This window comes from Pinus tabuliformis, chromosome 6, assembly GCF_031772625.1.
Source record: "Pinus tabuliformis cultivar Carrire ecotype Pingquan chromosome 6, CPIR1, whole genome shotgun sequence".
In the NCBI taxonomy this organism is placed as follows: domain Eukaryota; kingdom Viridiplantae; phylum Streptophyta; class Pinopsida; order Pinales; family Pinaceae; genus Pinus; species Pinus tabuliformis.
The window spans coordinates 1,596,819,985-1,596,826,736 of NC_142292.1; the positions used below are offsets into that span (position 1 = coordinate 1,596,819,985).

The 6,752-nt window shown below is 31.0% G+C and overlaps 1 pseudogene; it reads left to right on the top strand.

The window, feature by feature from the left end:
• The first annotated feature begins 5,189 nt into the window (after window positions 1–5,189).
• LOC149264945 (F-box/kelch-repeat protein At1g22040 pseudogene) lies at window positions 5,190–6,344 on the top strand (annotated as a pseudogene).
• The last annotated feature ends 408 nt before the right edge of the window (window positions 6,345–6,752 follow it).

A 6,752-nucleotide genomic window follows, 5' to 3' on the forward strand; every position in this document is an offset into this window, starting at 1 on the left:
ATAAATTAGTTCAGAAAATAATTGAAATTCTAGCAAGATTATGACAAAATACGGCAGAATTTTTTTTAAATACGGGTTATGGTTGTCAAACTTCAGGATTTTGGGTGCCCCAGGGGTTCATTATGGTGTTGATCCGTTTCCACCATCAAAAAATTGATTCAAACACTCCAACATTCTGAATTTTTGAAAAACAAAATACCTGATTCCGACAAGAAATGTGTTGTCTAGGTGAATTTGTGGCATCCATAGACAATGCCCTTAAAATTATCATGATCAATGATTGTGGGATAGGTTGAAAGTCTTATCTCAACGAAAAATATAGGAGTTTAACCACCATTCCTTTCACACTATTCTTCTCTTGATTCATGTAAAGATGTAGTCCCATCTTAGGCTTCCTTTAGGATTGCATTACTACCATCTAGAGTTACGTTGTCCGGAGCCTGCAAAGATTTTATCATTCCTTAAACTGTGTTGTGGGCGAACTAACGAATGGTGAGACAACACGAGTTTTCATTCCTCGAGCTTTGGCCTATGCATGTAGTCTGCTAAGAAATATATGTAGAAAACCAAAGTCAACATTATAAAAACAAAAAAAATGTATGGACAAAATAATACCTCCAACCTCTCCTTATATGTCACACAGTGACATAACAAACCACATGGACCCACTTCCACGACCTTCTAACTCTCCTCTAGATATATATATATATATATATATATATATATATATATATATATATATATATATATATATAAACTTTACCCCGATGGATCCATGGTTATGCAGACATATTATTAAACAAACCACATGGACCCACTTCCACGAACTTGTAACTCCCACCTAGCAGTATGATGAATATTTTATTTGTTTCCTTACAGAATTGGGTTCAACATCCCACGTTGTTCATAGTCACAGTTGAAAAATAAGTTGGTTAGATAAGATAGTGGGCATCAACAACGCACTTATAATGCATATATTATAACAAGAGCCACGAGGTGGAAATGTAACTTCATTTGCACATTGCCACCACATGTATTTTGTATATTGTGCAATGTTGTGTAACATACATTGTGTGTCGCTGAGCATTGACATTGTTCGTAACATCATTAGTTGTAATGCCTATTTATGTACACTTTAATTTTGTGAATAATTAAGTAAACCAAAATTGATTTCAATGAATTATAATTATAATATATTAAATGCCACTCAAATAACTACATAAAAAAACATGTTGATTCTCATTAAATCAGAAGGAATATCTTATTTTTACTTATTAATTAATTTATTGAAAAAATAATTTTATAAATAATTTATAAACTATTTAATTTAAAAAATATTATTTTATAATTATATATTTTTAAAATATATATTTTATGATAATATCATTGTTCATTTTGGAGGGGGGCCGAAGGTATAAGACTAAGCTGGCACTAAATGGATTTGGTGAATTACATAGAGATTTGATACATTAAGGCACCTTAAGTGAAGCGGCACTAGTGTTCCTTACCTCATGTGTAGTATTAGTATTCCTTACCGTGTAGTATTGTGTGATGCATCGATATGAAAAACCCTCCACCTATTTAGAATTTAGAATTTTAATTTTTAAGTTGAATTTTTAAAATAATTTTTTAATTATTAAAAAATATTCATAAAATGAAAAAATATATCATGAAATATATTTCTTTTAAATATATATATATTAAAAAAATTAAAATATTATATATATATATAATAAAAAACCAAAAATATTAATTATTAAATTATTTATTTAAAATTGAAAATATTTATAATTATTTAATTTATTAAAAAAACAAAAAATTATAAACTATCACGGTGTGAATTCAACATTATATATGCATCTGAAATATGATAACTCTCATATATATAATATATTATATAATCATGAAGTTAACAATCAGTCCACGCTATTTGTAAGAATAAATGCATGGAAAAAATAGAAAATTTGTAGAGATGGGCAAACATATCACTATAACTCTCATATGTATAATATATTATATAATCATGAAGTTAACAATAAGTCGACGCTATTGTAAGAATAAATACATGGAAAAAATAGAAAATTTATAGAGATGGGGGTAAACATATGACTATAAATTCTCGACGTAAACTAAGAGCCAAAGCCATTGAAGTGCAAAAAGGTTACATTGCAGGATTTAGTAATTAATCAAAAAAAAATGGTAGAGATTGGGTAAACATATCACTGCAAATCCACCACGTAAACTGGGAGCCTAAGCCATAGAATTAGTACAAGAAGGTTGTAGTGCAGGGTGAGTAATTAATCGAAAATTTATATATATATATATTAAAATAAGAGGGGTTAGTTCTTTTAAAAAGCATTTATAAATTTTTTTTTTACATTATGTATCAGAACAAATTGACAGCCATTACATCAAGACTTTTCACATTACAACCATAGCAAGTATATATTACAATACAGCTGAAATATATTGGAATCGAACATTGATGAGATGCGAGACATCCAACTGCCCCAACCAACAAGCCATACACTCGCGTACATATATATATATAATTCAAGACATTTCCACTTATTACTGAAAGCCATTTCAACATTATTTCACTGTTCCCTTTGTCACAACTTCACGCTGCGAGAACAATGATGAATATCAGCAACCTTGCTATATACATTAATAAACCAGATCGCAGACAAAGTATATAGTTACGTGTTTCTTAATAATATGCAGCAGATCAACCTTCCCTGCAAGTTTGGTGCACGCGCTTATGGTTGTTTTTTTTTTCCATATATAAAGATATATAATTGATATTGAAATACTTCAGTCACCATGGCCGTAGAAATATTTTATTATATTTTATCACGTTTCAATAGGATATAATATTTTTATATATAAATATTAATTTATTTTTATTATTAATATATTTAAATATTAAATATAAAGAGAAGTATGAAATTTTATAATATTTTGTATTACAAAGTATTTATTAATTAAATAAAAAATATATATCTTTCTTTCTATCTAGCCATAGAAATATTTTAGCCTATTTTATCCCGTTTCAATAGGATATAATATTTTTATATATAAATATTAATTTATTTTTATTATTAATATATTTAAATATTAAATATAAAGAGAATTATGAAATTTTATAATATTTTGTATTACAAAGTATTTATTAATTAAATAAAAAGATATCTTTCTTTTTATCTATTTATTTATGAGGTTGAATTTTTTTTTTCCAGAGGTTGAAATATTTTACTAACCTGAAAATTGAAATTTTTATTGATAATATTTTATAAATTTATACTTTAATTAATAGATCAAATGATCTTTCAAAGACATTTTTTTATGATTAATTTTAACTAAATTCCTGCAGAAATTTTTAACAACTTGACTTTAAGTTGTACAATATATAAAATTAAGTGTCATGCTGTTTTACATAACCTTAAATCTATTTATATATTCAAAATTATATTTTAAAAAAACAAAAAAATTACAATTTTAATAAAAATTATATAGCCAAATTACAAATCACTGTGAAAAGCACTTTTTTATTTATAACTTAATTAGATTGCACTCTTTTTTAAAATCTCATATCAATTTTATATTAAAAGTTAAATAAATTACATATATTCCTAACCCATATAATTTTTTTATGTTAATTTCAATTACCTTATTTTTTATATAAAAATATTTTTTTAATTTCAATTACTATATCTTAATATGGTATATCATATTACATTAAAATATATTAATTTAACAATATGTGACATAATTCTATAGCTAAAATTTGAAAAATATTGTATAATTAATTTATACAATTGTAAGGTTATTTGCTTACTCTGCCAAGGGTGTGATACATGAAATCGACAAAGGGGATTACTGCAAACAATTTGCAACGATTCTCGCTCTTCATATATATATATATTCAGAGAGAATTGATCGATCTCCCACATAGGTTTCACAGATCTGAAAGGTGCTTAAAGACCCCGGAAGATCTGTCAGCTAAAAGACATTTGCAGGCACGGTTACGGTGGAAGGGTATCAGAGGATGAATTGGGATCAAAGGAGGGATGCAGATCTGCGTCGTCAGTATTAGGAATTGGATATAAGTTGTCATTATCTGTTTGCGTTGTTATATTTATTATTTTGGTCTCATCGGATAAAACTTTTATCCGATAAGGATTTTATTTATTAGTCTACCCGCCCTGCCTGGGGATCCAGAGCCTTGGTGGTGACTGCGAGCTGAAATCACCAACAAGAAACCCCATCAACAAAAATTCAACTATGCAAAAAATAATGAAAATTTCTGAGAAAAATTTTGGTACTGTTCAGAATAATAGCGAAACAATGTCACTAGATACCACTGCCTATCCGCAATGACATAACAAGAAAATGGATTGACCTTATCTAAACTATATTGAATTTGATTTTGCAGTTGCCTTTTCGATAACTCAAATGAACATCTTGCAACTGGGCCTTCAATGACACAAATGCACACTTGATTAAGGATGGCAAAAGAAAATGCACTACCGATTTCTTTGGGACACAAATACACAATTGATTAAGGATGGAAAAAGAAAATGCATTACTGATTTTGAGTCATTTTTAATGTGATTTTTTAGATTTTTTAGTGTTACAATTTGGTTGAAAATTTAATATGAAATATTGATTTGTGTTATTTAAATCGGAATTTTGATTGTATATACAGATTCAGCACCCTGAAAACCATCGAAGGCACTTCGGTTGTGCAGTGGTTACCCATCAAGCTTGTGATTTCAATAAATTCCTGTCATATTAAGAGAAATTAGACTTGAAAAACCCACCAAAAAAGTTTCCAAAAAATCTCACTAAAAACAACTTCATTCATTTACAAATATATAAATACCTAATGCTTTTTTGGAAAGCAAGCTAATATTATATAGTAATATAAATTAGTTATATTATTTATAAAATTAATTTAATTAAAAAAATAACAAAACACATACTTCAAAAGAAATTATTCCTCTTATTTACGCCGTAAGGCGTTCCCTCTAAGATGAACTTTCCTGTGGTCTTTGCTGTCATCGTTATCATCCGTCTGATTTGATGTTAGACGATTCGAATAATGGCTACCGTTGGATCAAACTACCCAGCGCTTGCCATACTCAAGGAACCATTGTTTCTCTCTCATCTTCGGCAACTGCAGAAACATGTCAGAGATCGAGGTGAAGGTGGAGCGTTACATTTTGATGAAAGACGAAGAGGAAAATCTCATCTCGAATGCTTTGGATCCGTTATCAGGTAAATGGCATAGCTTGCCACCTATGCCGGCTTTTATATATGAGGAGGAATTCAATCAAGCTACGGGATGGAGTTTATGGAATGCAATGGGAACATTGGGTTACAGGCTAACAGGTTTTGTGAGGGGCTGGTTTGGACGGAAAGATTCTCTAGATAGAACAACTTTTTGTGGTTGTGCCGTAGGGGCCATTAATGGATGCCTCTATGTTCTGGGAGGGTTTGCTAAAGCATCTGCTCTCAAATCTGTCTGGCGTTATGATCCTCGAAAAAATGCATGGACAGAAGTCGCACCTATGACCACTGCAAGGGCTTATTGTAAAACAGCTTTCCTGAATAACAAGCTTTATGTGGTGGGTGGATTGAATAGGGGCAGAGGTGGATTGACTCCACTTCAATAGGCAGAGGTTGATGATCCTGTTACAAATACCTGGACCCAAATTCCAAACATGCCATTTGCACGAGCTCAAGTTCTGCCCACAGCTTTTTTGGCAGATATGCTAAAACCAATTGCTACTGGAATGATAGCATTTAGAGGAAAACTATGTGTACCATAGAGCTTATATTCATGGCCTTTCTTTGTAGATGTTGGTGGTGAAGCCTATGATCCTGCTACTGATTCTTGGCTGGAGATGCCAAACGGTATGGGAGATGGTTGGCCTGCAAGGCAGGCAGGGACAAAATTAAGCGTTGTGGTGGATGGTAACTTGTATGCGTTGGATCCTTCTAGTTCATTATACAGCGGTAAGATTAAAATGTATGATCCCCAGTAAGATACATGGAAAGTCATTTTGAGGAAAGTACCTGTCGTAGATTACACAGATTCAAAGTCACCTTACCTACTAGCTGGATTCTTGGGAAAGCTTCATGTTATTACAAAAGACATTAGCGACAATGTCGCTGTTTTGCAGGCTGACACAAGCGAAGGTGCAGTTACATCATCTTCATCGTCATCGACCTCTGATCCTTCTACTAGTATTTCTGATTTTGAGGTTGATAGGAAGAGCATTGATAGTCAACATTTTGGCTTTATTGAGCTAGTTAGCTGTCAGGTCCTTCAGATCTAAGACCAAGGTTAACATTTATTTTTCTTCCATGCTGTGGTTACTTTGTAAATATCATGAAAGGAGAGTTGCTTAGGGTAGCATGATTCACTGTATGGGGCTATTTTTTAACTCGAAACCCCGTTTTTCACAACCACTCATTGCTTTGTCTCTCTAAGAGTTTACATCTCTTACTGAAACAATTGATTAATATTGTACAACTCTTCTGCCAACACCTTATATGGATATCTTAATATATTATTTTCAGAGATGATGGTCAACGGTAGTTTTCGCTGGCAATAATGTTATGCATAATATGAAAATTATATGCAGCCATAGCACCTAAGCATGGGTGAAGGCTGGAAGGGAAGTTTCCTTGTGCCATAAATAACAACAGAATGTATATATAACACATTTTCCGTTTCGATCTAG